Source organism: Gymnoscopelus braueri (genome assembly GCF_963280865.1).
Source record: "Gymnoscopelus braueri genome assembly, chromosome: 13".
NCBI classification, from domain to species: Eukaryota; Metazoa; Chordata; class Actinopteri; order Myctophiformes; family Myctophidae; genus Gymnoscopelus; species Gymnoscopelus braueri.
Window position 1 is genome coordinate 43154795 of NC_137615.1, and position 6596 is coordinate 43161390.

A 6596-nucleotide genomic window follows, 5' to 3' on the forward strand; every position below is an offset into this window, starting at 1 on the left:
CAGTGAATTGTTTAATCATTATTGGCCAATATGGAAATGAGATTTTCCGGAGGGAGGGGCTTTACCAGGCTAACACTGAACAAGAAGTGACACCAAATAATGACCCGGGCTGATTACGCATGAGAAACAGCTGGGGAATTGACATTTAGAACCATGAAAACTAGAACATGAACATAACATAGAAATACAACACCTAGACAAAACAGGCAAAGTCTGTGACATGTACACACTGAACGGGTGGTGAAAAAGGCACAAAAATGACTCAACTTTCTCAGGAGACTGAAGAAGGTTTGCATACAATAGGCCCCAAAGTATTGCAGGCCTTCTACAGAGGTACCACTGAGAGCATCCTGACTGAAATAATGACATATATGGTAGACGAGCATTTCAGTTTGTGTTAGCCTGATGGTCATGTTTTTACAACTGGCTAAGAGTTACCATCCCAGACAGTTTGAACAGCTGAACTGATTGAAAACAATCAGAGAGCCATATTACTTTGGTCAGCACAATTTATTATTACAATGAACATGACCATTGCACATTTTTTCCTGAACTATTTTATGAAGTGACAGTGTGACAAAGTGGGTGAGATCTTTCTGTTACTCACAATTTTACTCCCTGGTACTCTCAATGTTTTTTTTATTTCAAGGACCCCCAAATTATATGCATCAGGCCATGGACCCCCATTAGATTTTTTATCTCGGGTTCCCAATCAAAGAACATTTTTATTTTTAGACATGCTTTCATAACTTCATGTATTCATCGTGCTCTATGGTAGGGCCATGCAGAGACCACTGGAGGGACAGGTGCTCAAAGATCATAAAAGGGCACATTAAGTGCAATGATTTTTGGGGGGAGCTTTTTGGGAGGTTCTTCGTGCCATTACATACCAGAAATGTAGTACATAAGGCGACTGCCCATATGTCCGACATCCCATTACTCCGACTACGTGGCTTCCGCGTGCGGTTAGGGTTAGGGTTAGGGTTAGGTATAGGCTTAGTAACCGTCGGAACAATGACACGGCACCGTACATAATGGGAGCAAGATGTTCCACAATAACTGGCCCATGTCATTCCTACTATTACCCCCCTATCTCCTCTGCCTCCTGCATCTCTACCACAAACAGCCAAACATGTTTCTGTCAGGACAACTCATAAATGGAAAAAGACAACTCATGAAGGATAAGATATATTTATTGAATATAAAATGAGCAATATATTTATTATGGTTTGGCAATGAATTGGATCTGCTTTTAGGTACTCTGATAAAGCGCATTTCCCAACCATAGGGACTCCAAATCCACCGTACATAAACAGCAGATCCAAAACAACAGGTGGTAGCATGGGGTGGTGGAGGGTGAGCAGCAATTTGCACAGCAATGAATTGAGCAGCAGGGCAGCAGCAGCGTGTGCAGCCAAAGCAAGCAGGACGTGAAGTGCAGACTTCCACTTCCGCACAGGTCTCCGCCAGGTCAGGTACGTTATTCTGGCCTCCTGGTGGCGCTATAATAGGCCAATGTGAAAAGGGTGCCATTTATTCTTAGGTCTTTCACGGTAATCAGACACTGCATTCATGATTTGAGGCATTTTGTTCCAAAAATGTGTTTTGCTAAATTAGACCTGCTGGTGGCGCTATAACAGGCCAATGTGAAAAGGTGGCATTTCTTCCTCGGCCTAGTGGGAATGTGCGTGTGAAAATTCACGGAAATCGCAAGCTGCGTGCATAGTTTGAGGCTTTTTGTTCAAAACGGACCAATCCTGCAAACTTTGGAAGCCAACCATAGGCAATGAGGATGGAATATGGGAAATCGGACAGATTCGTGTTGATCACATGACTATAGTGATACTGTGTGCCGATTTGTATGACGTTTGGATACAATCTGTAGGAGTAATGTAAAAAAATGGGTTTTGCACAAATCGGCCTCCCGGTGGCGCTATAACAGGCCCATCTATACACGAAATCAGGAGCGTTGGTGCAGCCTAGTGGATGAGTGGATGAGTACGTGGTGCTGATGCGGTCCAATGGTAGGCCACCAACAACTGCACTGAGTTCCCTGACAGAACTTGCTCTGCGCATCTTAACTTTAAGATGAGGGCAAACTAAAGCCAGGAGCCAGTTGACTTAATTGTTTGAGAGAGTATGTTTTGCACCCTGTCCCTCCGTCCGTGTGTCCGTGTGTGTGTCCGTCCGTCTGTGAGCAGCTAATCTCCGGCACCGTTGACTTGATCGCAGCGAAACTGTGCGCACATACTCCCTGGATGCCAATTCAAAAAAAATTCACATGGGCATGTTATAGCGCCACCAGGACGCCGCTTTTTGCAACACATTTTTTTTTATAGTATCCTACAGATTTTATCCAAACGTCACGCAAATCGGTACACAGTATCTCTATAGTCATAAAACCAAACTTCTTTGTTTTTCATTTTTCATATTCCATCCTGATTGGCTGTGAATGGCTTCCAAAGTTTGCACAAGTGCTCCGCACGCACATTCTCACTAGGCCGGGGAATAGTGCGGGTCAGGTTTTTTCATAACCCGCCCCGCCCGCCCCGCACAGGAACCCAACCCGCCCCAACCCGTCCCGCAAAAATGAATATAAATCAAAGACTCGTCTCGCAACACACACACAAGCAAGTCCATTCAATTGCTTTCCAAAGAGAAAGAGAGAGAGGGGGACAGAGGGAGGGAGAGAGAGAGAGAGTGTGTTTTGGTGGGGGTTTTTTGCGTGGGTTGACCCGCTTCGCCCGCCCGCGATAATTGCGTCGTAATCTAAAACCCGTCCGCCCGCACCACGGTTCAACCCGCGGGACCTGCGGGTTACAGGTCGGCCCGCGCATCACTACCGGGAAAGAAATGCCACTTGAAAAATATCAAATCAGCCTCATGGTTGCGCTATAACAGGCCGATTCGTGTTTTTACCTATAACTGCACCGATCTGAGTAAAACTTTGTATGTGCACTCCCTAGAGACCAAGGAAAAACCTTTGCCCTGCATTTTTACATCTGCCATTTATAGCGCCACCAGACTTATGTAAAACATATTTTTCGATATTACTCCTTCAGATTTTATCCAAATGTACACATGATCTCTATAGTCATGTGATCAAGACGGATCAGTTAGATTTTTCATATACCATCTTGATTGGCTAAGATTGTCATCTTAAGTTTGCAGGCAGCAAAGTTTGGAACAAAATGCCGCAAATCATGAATGCAGCATCCGTTTGCTGTGAAACTTTGAACGCACATCTGCACTACGTTGAAGAACAAATGCTACCCTTTCTACATTGCCCTATTATAGCACCACCAGGAGGCCGATTTCTGAAAAAAAAAATGTTATCATATTACTCCAAATGTTGTCCAAACATCGCGCAAATCGGTACATATTATCTCTTAAGTCAAGTGATCCGTCCGATTTCTCACATTCCAGCCTGATTGGCTAATTCCGAACATTGCTGGCCCACACTAACCTACCTGACCTGGCAGAGACCTGTGCTCCGAGTAGCACTTTTTCTAGTTATCACATTGATTGGAAATAAGGGAAAACAATTAGCCTGACTCTGTACAAACCAAGCCAACAAAAGCTCATGAAATGAACACGTCGCAGTTTTGTATAGCTAATCTGATCTGCACAAAACGTGAAGTGTTAAAGCAAAAAAAAAGGTGAACTTACTATGCTTGCTGAGTTTCCGGGGGAAATACATACGACGGAAGTCCCGCCCTATAGACACTCTCCGCATTAGGTCGTGACCAGATTTTTCTCTTCGCAGATGAGTAAGGCTGGGAATGAGGCTAGCACTTGACTGAGAGCAGCCAGCTCATTTTAATTATAAATAATAACTATTAGAGTGAAATTGTTATTTGTCAAATGTTCAGGCCATTGCAAAAAGAAAAGAAAAGAAAAGTTTCTTCTTTTAAAGGGCACTTTGGACATCAGAGGAAATGGGGCAGGTGCTCAAGCACACAACGCAACCCCACCCCCCCCCTCTCTGTACGTGCCTCTGGGTAACATTGCCATTGTAACAGTGTAATTTGTAACTTAAAGGTAGGGTAAGTCATTTGCAATTATACAAATAATTGCAAAATGGGTCTATGTTCTGATAGTACTCGTTACTATAGAGTGTCCTGTCCATATAAGGAGTCTCCCATGTCTCTCCAGCTCTTTATTAAACAGAACATGCATTTTCAGTGCTCTCTCCTGATTGGCTTAAAATGTGTCACCTACCTGAAAATGGACTATATTCTGTTTACTAAAGAGCTGGAGAGACCCCTGTGACCGAACAAACGCCCTGTAGCAATCATTACTATCAGAATATAGTACTTTAAGCTTTTTAACAAAAAAAAAAGAAGACTCATTGAGTGCCAATGATGTCTTTTCACGGCTGTTTTCAGCGTGCCCTGAGTGCCAATGACGTCTTTTGACATCTCCTATAAAAATATAAATATATTTTTTTAAATGTAATTTTGTTTTCTTTTTTTTCTCAAAGGAACTAGGAGATAACGCTATTCAAAAAGTTGCTGCTCCATTCACTTCAATGTTAAAACATTTACGGAGAAAAAAAGAACTCAATTCCTGTGAAAAACACTGTATTTTTGAGTGAGACATGCCATTTTCAAACATCAAACAACACATGTCAACGAGGTCACAATGACATTGAAATAAGTCTGGCACTGAATGATTGTCACACTGCATCTTCAGATTGTCCTCCACACTCTAAACGGACGTAGCAATTTATAATATTCACCAATAACATCAAAACTACAAGAACAATGTTGGTGTAACCACAAGATTTGCTGAATATATTTTCACATGGATAGATAATAAACTACAATGCAACCTTATGAGTTGGCATTTCAGTTTGAAACCTTGGCTTGTGCCACCTACTAAAAAATACTTTTTGATTGACCTTTGAGATAATTGCTAGTGCCACACTCTCTCCAGATAGTTTATTGTCCAATATACAGCCAAAGTAAGAAACTTCTTATTGGCAGTAACTTCATAGTCACCTGCTACCACTCTGAACTCAGATGACTTTGTTTTCCATTGATTAGACCCAAAGAATATTGACTCTCTCAAGATGGAGAGACATTGTCTGATTTTGTGAAGTAATTTTTCTATCTCTATAATTTATCATGATGAGAGACTAGGATAAAAATCATAAATGAAAAGGAACAGGCTACAATTTCAGGCTGACTTCATGTTATTCTCCTACAATTCTGGAAATATCTGTCTGTCTGTCTGTCTGAGTTTGGTCCAGTGCTTCAAAAAAGGATTTGGACAAACTTCAGCTCACTCAGAACAGGGCAGCACGCCTCGCTCTACGCTGCTCTGGGAGTAGTAGTGTTGAGTGGATGCATGCTGCACTGTCTTGGATGAGAGTGGATCAAAGGTTGGCTTGTAGCCTTGTGACATTTTTATTTAACATCTATCATACTGGTAAACCTGCACATTTGTTGTTACAAATACAACCCCCCAATACTAGACATGGCTAAACCACAAGACAGGCTATGGGTGGTCACTTTACTCCGGCCTTAATACCAAGAACTAATGCGCTTAAGAGAACAGTAATGTATAGAGCAGGAACACATTGGAATGGGCTACCGCCACATATAATTAGGATAGACAATAAATCAAGCTTCAAAAAGAAATGAAAGGAAGCCGTGATTAGTAAAATAGTTAGATTTAGTTAGCTTGTTTAATGTTTGAACTATGATTAATTGGATATACTATTATATTTTATTTCTTTTGTAATTATTTTTGTTTTGTTTGTAATTTCTTGATTTGCAAACTAAAAAGTAATATACTATGTAATCATTTATAGAATTTGTGAAGATCGAAATCTTCAATCATTTTTGTTTTGTTTTGTTTTAACTATGCTTTGTTAGAATTACATTGTATAATATGTTTTACTTGTATTGTGAAGTACTGTATGCATGTTTGGACCCCAGGAAGAGTAGTCTTCACTGTGGTGAGGACTAATGGGGATCCGCAATAAACAATAAAACAATAAAACACGTTTTTCTCCACAGTGGGTTCAGCAATTGCGGAGCAGAGCGCAACGGAGTAGAGCGTCGGGTCCGCGGGCCCCTTGGGGAACTTTGTGAACTTGTACTGTAGATTGTATATTTTTGACTAATTTGAAGTGGTCAAGATATGTTGTTTGTTTTATTTTCTGAGGAATCTGCATATACAGCAATTACACACACACACACACACACACACACACACACACACACACACACACACACACACACACACACACACACACACACACACACGCACACACACACACGTGCACGCACATACGCATGCATGCATGCCGCTGTGTGTGTGTGTGTCAGTTGAATTGCTGTAGATGCAGATTGCTCAGAACATAAAACAATCAACCTACAGTACCTTAAAATCCCAGGTGTGTGTGTGTGTGTGTGTGTGTGTGTGTGTGTGTGTGTGTGTGTGTGTGTGTGTGTGTGTGTGTGTGTGTGTGTGTGTGTGTGTGTGTGTGTGTGTGTGTGTGTGAGTAAAATGTATTGATATTGGGCAATCATGAATACAAGTCTGTGCTCCACCTCCACCTGACAGAGAGAAATCGTGTATAAATG